Genomic DNA, 10,817 nt, shown 5'->3' with positions numbered 1-10,817 from the left:
AAAATCAGCCATGAAAAAGCTGCAAGGCTTTTTAAGTATGAATAATTTGCTGATGGTCTAGGAAGGGATTACAGTGCTGAATACACATCTCTATAAATATTAAAACCGATTTTTTTAAAGAAAACTATACTTCAGGACATGCTTACAACAGCTAAAATAGCTATAGAATTGTGTTTTATTCCTATCCTCTGTCAACTTTCGAGAATTTGATGTTTCTGAAGAGCCATCATGCAGAGATATTTAAATCAATCTAACCTACTTTAACTTTAGTTCAGCTAGATTTGGTTTCTGACTCCATGGCGAAAGGTTTGTGTAGCTCTGGATTGTTGGTCAATCCTCCATTTGGGCTGAAGTGCTGATCTGGTTGTAGATCTGAGTTCTGCTCCTCCTGGGTTTTATGGAAGTGCAGGTTCCCACTTCGAGTGCACCATCAAATATTTTGGGTTTCCTCTCTGAAGATCTGACCCACTGGAGTTTGTGCAAACATTACCATGGACAGCAGCAGATTTTGACCCTTCCAGGCTTGTACCACGTCGTATTTACAGTCAGGCTGTAAATATCACAGTATGGAAGCAGTTATAGGGATTTGGCTGCATTTTCTTGCACAGAGATGGAATCTGTGGTTGCTACAAAGGAGGAGAGGAGCAGTCAGTGCTGCTGTTGAGATGATGGTGTGTGTCACAAAGCAGAACAAATGTCTGGGTATGTAACGTGGGCAGGTGTAAACTTCCACCACAAAATATCAATTCACAGCCTGGGTTCTGGGGATATTTTTCTCTAATATTGAAATTCTTTCCTTTCATAGCTTAAGGTGCTGAAATTTTACTTCCTCATCCTTCCAAAGTGTGAGTTATGCTCAAAAAACAACACAAGACTTGATGTGTGAATAGTTCTTGGTTTGGAGTTTGGTAAGGCTGTGAATATGTGTGAGGGATAAAACAGAGGCAGGAGAACTGTCTTTATTGCTGGATGGGGCTGCAATTTTGATTTCTGCACGCTGAAATWGGTTGTTGGTGTGGTAGGAACATAAACAAATTTTAATTACAGCTGTGTGRCCCAAAGCTGGGTTTGTGAGCGCTGCTGTTCCTCAACAATGTGACAAATGTTTTTAAAATCATTTATCTGTTCTCCTCCCTTGGAAATCAGTTTTCTTTTCAGGCAAAGTTATTGGTAAAAATAGGGTATTTTATCCTACTGCCTACAACTTTACAGCGCCATATGGATCATTAAGGCCTACAAAAGCTTAAAGTAGGGCTCATGAGGAGAGTATGAGTCAACATCCACACTCACCAAACAGAAATTACTCCTGCAATATTGGCATTCTGGGGATTGGCTTGTGAAGAGCACAACTCTGCAATGAAAGAACTAATAAAGGGCCAGCAATCAACTGTGAGCCAACACAGATGTGCTCACTTGATAAGAGTAGGTCTATTTAAGAGACAAATTCTAATAGTTCATTACAGAGAAGAAGGAAAAAAAACACCACATTAAGATGACAGTATCTGACGCAGTTTTCCATTTCGCTGCAACCCCCAAACTGAATAAATCAACTTGATTGCAAACTTCATCTTCTTGTGCCTTACAGGCTGTGGCACTCTGGGATCTGTCGTGCTGTAAGGGGGATTTGCTGTGAAATTTGTGTTTCTGCTGCAGCTGTTGGCAAGAGATTGCTACTCAGATCCCAATATGCAGCATCCCTTCTATTTCTTGGCCATTTTTCACGTTTTTTCCTGGCTTCCCAATATCTGATGATGTTGTTTCTTGGGCTGTTCTACACAAATGAGGTCTAACCAGTGTGGAGGGATTTTGTGTTWTTTCTTCTCTCTTAGTGCCACAGGGTCTCTGACTTTTGCTGAGTGTTCCGTGCCCCAGTTCCACATAAACCCAGTGCCAGTGTGATTCAGGCAAAGCCCTTTTTTYATTTGTACCCATCACCATCCTCTTTTACCAGTTCATCTGCAGGTACATGTATTGAACTTTGTGATTTTTGGGTGTTCTTGGTGATAGGAAGCACATGAACTCAGCATAAAATGCARTAAATAAAGGCTGAATATAGTTTAATAGGGCTTGGGTATTTAATTCGTTAATTATGTTGTTTACATGGCATTCAAAAGAACTGAACCTTGGCTAGTTAAGGCAGARCATGTAGAATAATCTGTAAATTTGGACTATTTCATAGAAACAATTCACTCTCTGAGAGAAAGAGAAAATGTAATTACAGTCATGTTGCTAAAACCAGATATTGAGATCAAAACGTGCCTTAGTGACTCTGTGATATGCATCACTCCTTAAAGCAGCTAAAATTCTTTTAACAATAAAAAAAAAAAAAAAAAAAAAAAAAAAGTTTCTGACCTCCAGATATGTTTGACATAATGTTTCATTTTTGGAAAGTATTTTGTGATCAGTTTTCTTATTTTCTCCATCTACATTCTCATTTCCTGATTACAAAACTGTGATTTGGGAACATCCCATAAACGTTTTTTTAAATTAATCCCAATTATGATTCATGTTGTAACCTTCTGTCCCCACCTTCTCAATATTACTTTTTCTTTGTCTGCTTTGGCAACATTGGTTGTTTACACATTGAAGTTTTCTGATAAAGACAGGGCCTTTCTYTACTTTTTATTCCCCTCAATTTTTTAATTGGAGAATGCTTTTTCATGAGCCAAGTAGATTTTTTTATGGGACTTTTCTACAGTAATTACCATTGTGAGGGGCTTTCATTGTGCAATTAAGACAAACGTTCTGCCACATTTGTTAATTACTGGAACACTGAAAACACCAAACAAAACAAAACACTCCGTCTTGAAAATAATTGAAGAATCACTTAAGCCAGAGCACCCTGCATTGGAAAATGTGAGGTACAAACACACAGGCTGAACATCTGCCACGTGTGTGACAGCCTCCTGTAAAAAAAATGTCAAAAAGGAGATATTATAGGTGCTGCCTACCTCCAAATACATCCTGCTTCTGAAAACTTTACTTCTCAATAAAAATTAATGAGGTTTGTAATCACAACTGTATCATTAAGACATGTAGTTTCTGCCATGAGGTGGCTCAGAGACAGGAATCAGCTACATGGACCTTTCTTTCACATATTTTCTCTTTTCCCCAAAGCTGGGGGAGTTCTGAGTGCACCCTGCATCTTCCAGCCTCAAACAAGACAATTTAGCACCTTCATTTTTCTCAGCAAAAACCCAAAACGTGAAGAGGTGAGCTGCCTCTCCCCACTCCAGCAGTTATTGTGAAGCCATGAAAAGCTCATGAATGCCAAATYTCAAATTTCTAAAGCTGACAGTCACTTCTCACTGGCAGATATTCCAGTTTTCACACCCAAGTGATTATCAAATTTACAGGAACCATCAAATCAGCTTCCCTCACAGGGCTGATGGGAAGATTTTCAGTGCTTTTGCCTTCTTTGTTTCCGTGCAGCTCATCACAGTGCCTGTGCCTCACTGAATGTTGGATGTATTGACCATCACAAACCCTTGGGCAGAGGTAACTGATGAATCAGAAATCTCCTGTTAAAAAGCTGAAATTGGGGGCTCTGGAAGCTCTCACCCCAACCCCTGGATCACCCTGCAGGTTCTGAGCCTCTRCTGCTGAGATTTTAATCATAAATCCTGTTTTAGTTAACTGAAAGCAGAGTTTCCCTCTCAGGTTTCAGACAGGATAGTGAAAAGGTTTTTTTCTTTTTGCGAGCAGGAATCTTTCACAAGCTTTTTTCTCTTCTGTTTTGCTTCTCTCCTTGCTCCTCAWTAGCTGCATTAGGCATCCTAATCCCATTATGGAAATGARTTGGTGAACTTGGAGACATCCTCCYCAAACACCTTCTYCTCTGGAGAGTTAGAGAGGGAAAAACATCATCCTAAACCCATTTCCAGCCAATCAGAATGGGAATGTGACCAATCAGTGACCAAAGGCAGATCRTAATTAGGGAATTAGAACTGAAACCATAGTGTTTGGAAAATCTGCTTTCAGGCTTTAGGAGTAATTCTTCCCTGATGATTCCCACTTTTCATGGCTTGTTTGGCTGATAACAATGAGAAAATTCACTCTCGTGCTGCATAATGGAGTGCCAAAATATACAGCACATCCAAAAAAAAAATTCATCTCAGCTCTGAAATCATCTGTCAAATGCCATAACATCTGTCTTACACAGCTGAACAAATTTGCCAATCTTTTAGTAGAATATGATAATGGTGATGAATGCATTGACAAGGTGACATGAGCTCCCGCAGCCAGCAATATTTCAGAAAGGGGTTTTCTTCTGAAAACAAAGTAAGAGATCACAATCAACCCTGTGGAAAAATTGCTGCGCAGAAATTGAGGGAGATTCTGGATGACCTGCTGTCACACATCCTTCACCATGGAATGGGTAATGCTGTGTGTTTCTGTGTCTGCTGTGGAGCCACGCTGCCCTAATGAGGATTTTATTGTGGACAAGATTACATTGTGGAACTTGAAATCAGGGATTTTACATTCCTACTCGGCTGAAAGAAAGATTGTGCAGATAAAAGCCTTGCTTGTTGGAAAGTGCTGATGTTTTGGTTTTCAAGCAAAATAAAACTGAGTGTTCAGTCTTACCCAATTTCTTACTGGAAAAAAGAGAATTCCCACTGTGGCTTCCCCAATACAACCTGCATGGCATTTCTGCAGATATTTGGCTTTACCAGGCACCAACCCCTGGCCTGAATAAATGAGGAGCAGTTGGAGCATTGTCCCATTGCAGAGCATAATTCCCTTCAGTGACAGGTGAATTTGGAGACAGAGTAGGGAAAGAGAAAATGACTTGCTGCAAATACAACAGGATTAAAACCTTGTCATGGCCTGAGCTTTTTCCTTCCGTGGACTATTCTGGGGTCCCACTCAGARTTTGTGCTGCAAAGTAAATAATTCTTTAACCATTGAAGTAGATTATTCTCTCTGAAAATGCCTCTTCCTCGGGGTAGGGTATAGATTTCAATATACAGAAATAAGCCAGGATGGGATTTTGAAATATATTGATAGGATTGAAATATATTGATAGGATCGATTTTCCAACTGCTTTACATTGGGATTACTGAGCATGTGAATTTGATTCCAACCAAGAAGGTGTGGGATCTGTTTGTGGTAAGGATCTAAACCTTTCAAATTCAGTTACCATTTCATTAGCATAAAATCTTTACTAAAAAGGGTAAATCAGATCAACAGTTTTATCACAAATAACACTACCTAGACATCTTATTGGAGTAGGTTGATTTATTAAGTTTTTCTGCCAATCCATAATTTTTGTATATGGGAACTACTCATTTACACATCATTGAAATAAGCAACTGTTAGATAAGAGACAACTTGAGACCCACTTTCATTTGCATTTAGCAAGTCAAGCTGATGTTTTTCACATCATTTATTAAATGAGTTTCAGAAAGATACACACATTTTAATATCCCAGGAAAATACTTGTGATTCATCTTGTCTGTCTGTTCTCACAGGTTCCATAGAAAAATCCTACATGTTGCATTTATAAAAACCTAGCACTCAGGACTGGGAGGAGAGCTGTGTAAAATATTTGTATTGTGCCTTCTCTGTGGGCTGAATGATGTGAAACCGTCCCTCCTTGAGGTTTTATTACAGACTTGAAATTAATTGCAAAATACTAATCTAAAACCTTATTAAAGTAAAAGGAAACGCATTGTAAAGCAGAATTTGTTATTTTTCAGATTAAATAAATTGAAGATGTAAAGATGATTCAGTTGGTGACCTGAACAGAGCAGAAGACAGCAGCAGGCATTGGAGGCACTGCAAACAAATTTCCCCAGGAAACACTGATATTCAGCAGCACTCACAGGGAAACTGCTTGGAAGGATTAAAAAGATGTCGCAGTCAAATTCCATCAATCCACAAAAAGGGAATTCAGCTCCTGCAAACGAGAGATGCTTCCACTGCCCTTGTGCAGCCACTGCCTCACTCCCTGCTCACAGCACCATGGAATTATGGAGACACTCTCAAAGCTCTAAATAGACATGTTCAGAGAGTATTTTTTACACTCTACTTATAATAACACAGATATTTATAGAATAAGTAGCAGAGAATGGTTATTAATAGGAATAGGAATGAAGCAGTTTCCCCAGAATAGATKCTGTGTGTAGAAATGTGTTAGCAAAACCAATTCCAAATCCAAGGATTTGGATAAATGTGGAAYGGGAGGGAAAAATCCTGACACTTCAGGCATTAATGGTTTCTGTGGCATTCATTCAGCAGCAGGAGTGGTGTGCAAAGGACTGAAGGGCAGGAAAGTTATTTTGGAAAATATGATCTCGAAATAATCTCCAAATGCAAAMCAAGAATGCACCAGAGGAGGTTCAGCTCCTGGTGGTTTGGAAAGACACACTTCTGATTTGTCACTAGGCTTCTAGAAAATAAATCAAACTACTTGGTGATGTCTGTCTGTGCTTTGAAACAAAGAAATTGGTAATGAGGCATTTCTTTCTTGCTCTGTGGTGACTCAGATCCTCAGAGAATTTAAAAAAAAATAGCAAAACACTTAATGGCAAACCTGCTAAGCAATCCAAACTGCTTCCAAAGTTTTATTCTTTTTAGTTTAAACAGTTAATTCACGTCCATCAAAAGCTTTCATGAGATGGATTTCATCTCTGAACAYCATTTCATGCTTCATTATACTACACTGATGGGGGCTTTGGGGTACTCATTACTCACTTTTTTTCTTTCTTTTTTTTTTAAGGAATAGAAATATTAAATCTAGAGGATTTTTTTTCCCTTCCTCACTCCAGAAACACACTTCCAGGGAGCTTCACACATCCACATTTCAACAGTGTCCAACAGCTGTTTTGTGCTTTGGCTTGTGGGCATTGTTCTGGCCTGGTTTGTGACACCTATTGTGAAACACTGAATTTTGGAAAGGCTTTAGGCTGGGCTCTCACAGGCTCCCATGTCCCAGCTGGCCTTTAGGAGCAGCAGCACAGTTAAACAGGAAGGCAGGAAAATGCTAAAATGCTTTATTTGAGCTCTGGGGATGCTGCGAGGTGGGATGGTACAGCTGCTCCCAAAGTGGTGCCTGGTCCCACCAATCCCATCAAAACACACAGAGCTCCTGCTCAAATTGGTGCTTTTAGAGAGCTTGTGTGAGTCTGATCACAGCAAGTTTTGATTGTTACTGTGAGTGCAAAGCAGAGGGGATCATGTGGTAATTAACTTGATATGATTTCTTAATAAAGTTGCCACTTCATTAAATGTGGGGTCAAGTAAGGGGGATAGCTTTTCCCTCTGGGCAGAAATATCCTCAGCCTGTTCACCTTGACTCACCTTTACATTCAGCCTTCCTGGAAAATGATTTCCAATTTTAATCTATTTTTCTAGACCTTTCTAAGAACATCCTGACCTCCTAAAGGCCTTTTTGCCTATGAAGCACTGTCTGAAGTTCACCTCTCCAAAAGTAAGCATATATCTGCCAAAATTGTTTAAATCAGCAGCAGCCCAGTCTGTACATAGACTTACCCCAAGTTCTATATTTGTAAATCAAGAAGATATAATATGTGCACTGAGGCAGTAAGAAATGTATCCTCAGTGTGGATCACTTTTGCACAGTGAATATCCTTGAGTCACTTGTTAATTCTTCTGGTTAACTGGAAGTGACTTTTGTGAACTTTCTCCTTCTACAAAGAGTACACACTGAGTAGGAACTCAGAAGTGCCTGAAGTCTCCTGAAGATTTTCTGTCTGGGGTTTAAAAATTCTCTCCATARGGTGGGAAAGAATTTGTTTTGTCTGGGAACAGTTGTGCTGCTGGACACCAGAGTTTACGAGCAACGTGGAGGTGGAAACCGAGGATGCACCAGAAGAGAAAAGGTGTTCTGTTCTTTTGCCTCTTCTCTTTAGAACCCAGARGCAGGAGAATATAACCCTGAAGGAAACAGCTTCCCTTCCCAGCTGCTGAGACTGGGGCTGCTGGAGCATGTAATTACATGGAGGGGAAAAGGAGCGTGCAGTGAAAGGTTGTCAAAAGCCTCAGGACTCCTAATTCTCTGCCTGTTGTTGGGAAGTGAAGCCCTCAGTGGCAGAACATGTTTGGGTAATTGGAAAAGGGACACCTACTGCTTTCATTAGGCTGGCTATACCTATGTAAAATAAATGCATATTGGCAGTATTTTCCTTATGCCCGGAAAGTTCTGATCTCCAGAGAAAGGGAAAACAAAGGCAGCCTGTTGTAATTTGTACAACATGCTTAAAAAAAACCTGTGGGTTTAATAATGGTGCAGCTGAGAATGCAAGCAGGGTGTAATATTCAGGGGATAAAGCTGGGTAATGCTGCTTTGAAGTTCCAGAGRGGAAAAGTGATGGCAGGAGAAGGGAAGAAAACCAGCAGCAGGGTAATGACAGTACATCCTCTCTTTATCGTGTTCACCTTTGTTCTAGAAGGGAAGCTAAAGAGAAGAATTTTTTTTCACTGTGCTGGGCAAACAGGAAAGTCTTGAAAACCAAGGACCGAGGGAGAATTTGTGAATTAATTCCTTTTTCGCCAAGTTCCCTAACCTTCAAACCAACAGAGAAATTTAGAAACAATTGTACTTTGTGCCTTTCAGAAATATAATGAGCGATATTGTAGACACTCGAGATACCAAAGGTAAAATTAAGATGTTTCTTTTTAACCTGAGAAAGGAGATGGAATATATAAACCCCAGTGAAATAAAGCTCTCTTGTCAATGAGCCTGAAGCAGAAACAACTTGGGGCAGAGATCTTATAAATGTATTTAAATATCTGAGAGCTTGGTGCAAAGAGGGCAGAGCCAGACTCTGTTCCACAGCAAAGGGCACAGACCAAGGCACAGGAGATTTGTTTGAACCTCCTCAAGCACTTCTTTRCTGTGAGGGTGCCTGGAACAGGTTRTCCAGGGAGGTTGTGGGGTCTCCATCCATTGAGCAGAAGTGTTGAACTCCCTCAAGTCCCCTCCAGCCTCATCCTTTGTGCTCTGTGATTCCTGAAGTCTCTAGCTGGCTGTGGCAGGAGAAAAAAGCTCTGCCAGGAATCCTTTAGTGCTGCTGACTACCCCATTTGAGTTGGTTACTTCAGAAGGAACAGAGCCACTAAAACTCCACATCTGCTCCCTTCCTTAAACACCATCCTATTGTGCAAAATTAAATTCTGGGCAGGAAGAAAACTCTTTGCTAACCAACACAGCAGTGCCCCAGCGTTCAGGATTTGGCTTTAAAGCAGCAACAAGGAAAAAAATGGAGCTTTCTCTTCTTTTCTTCTTCAGTGATGCAATTTGACACCGCTGCTTGGTTTTGATGCATTCAGGGAGGGAAGAAAAGAGTCATAGTTTAGATATGCCAAATTTTTTCTTAAAAATAAAACTGTAAAATTTTGGTAAGCAAAAAGCCTACATACGATGCAGGAGTATAAATGGACACAAAGCATGYTTTACACACTCCTACCGAGTACCTTTTTATAAATACCAGATCAATGTTTTCTCAGATACTCAATCACAGCCTTCCCAAGTCTCTAAATGGGGTCATAAAAAGTTACTCAGCAGAGTCAGCAGCAGCTCTGCTCCCACAGGGCAGAGGAGTGTGAACAGGCTGCAATTACTGGCTTCAAGTGTTCTCAGTAGTCAGGGACCTATTAGCCATCATTAATTGGTGGCAACAGTTCAGGCAGTTGTACAAAGACAGGAGCTCAAAGGACATTGCAGGGGCTAAAAGTTGAAGAATCACAGCCTCAGTCAGAGCAATGGACCAATCTGGGTAAACTGCAAAAATACCCCAAATTCTCCCAAAAATACCACCACTTGTTTGAGTGAAATCAGCCTTTCCTAAAGACAACAAGACCCTCCATGTTTCTTGTTCAGCGAGTTCTCAGTTCGTGTGTTCCCCAGCAGGGATGCTCTTTATTGAGAAGTGGAGTCCCATGCTCAGTGTCACAGTGTCACAGACAAGTGCTTTGATCCCAAAATTGTCACCCCTTGAGCCCCTGACCTCTGAGGACAAGAGGACAGGCATTGAACTTTCAGTCTGAGGAGAGCAGGACCCTTCAAGCCCCYGCCTTGAGGTGTTCCAAGGTCATTMCCAAAGCTTRTTGCTGTCCACCACACATCATTTACACCTTTTCTTCCTCARAAGAAGGCCTTTACCTTTTCCTAAACAGGCAGAATATTCTGTTCTTCCATTTAACTGACTTAAACTCAGTAGTCAGTTTAAACTCAATCCTCAGTGCAGAATTAATTGTAAAATTACAGACAATCCATGGCACAGGAAAATAAGATTGAAAATTCACCTCCATGTTTGTCTCATGTATTTTATAGCTTTTTAAATATTATATTTATTGTTATTTTATCGCAGTAAAAAAACATTTTATAGTCATTGGCAGGATTTTCTAAGACGTGCTGTAGTCCATCCATGATGAACAGAAGCTCCCATTAATGTCAGTGAGAGCTGTGGATCRATAGCAAAATACAGCCCCAGGGTCTCAGTGATGCTGGAATAATCACAGTGTCTCATCCCTGGGGTTGGAGGGCTGAAAGGGAGTATTAATACAGTCAGAGCCTCTGTCACACTGGTCAGAGTGTGACCTGGGGTCTCACAGTGACAGAAAAAATCCTGCCAGTACAAATGTTAGCCACGATTCTAACAGGGAACTTTGCAGGCATCATAGAGCTCGGAATTTCTAAACTCTGTAACTTCCTACACTCTTCCACATTATCCCTTGGATCTGTCTTTCGTGTCAACTTGTGATGCACAAAGTCTTCCTCATTCTCTCTTTCCTTGGGTCAGATATTTTTTGAAGTATCCTGACWTCCAAGAATTCCTTTTTTTCCTTTT

The sequence above is a fragment of the Malurus melanocephalus genome, unplaced genomic scaffold (assembly GCF_030028575.1).
Source record: "Malurus melanocephalus ecotype Western Australia unplaced genomic scaffold, MMel_1.1 scaffold_341, whole genome shotgun sequence".
In the NCBI taxonomy this organism is placed as follows: Eukaryota; Metazoa; Chordata; class Aves; order Passeriformes; family Maluridae; genus Malurus; species Malurus melanocephalus.
This window is presented reverse-complemented; position numbering follows the sequence as displayed.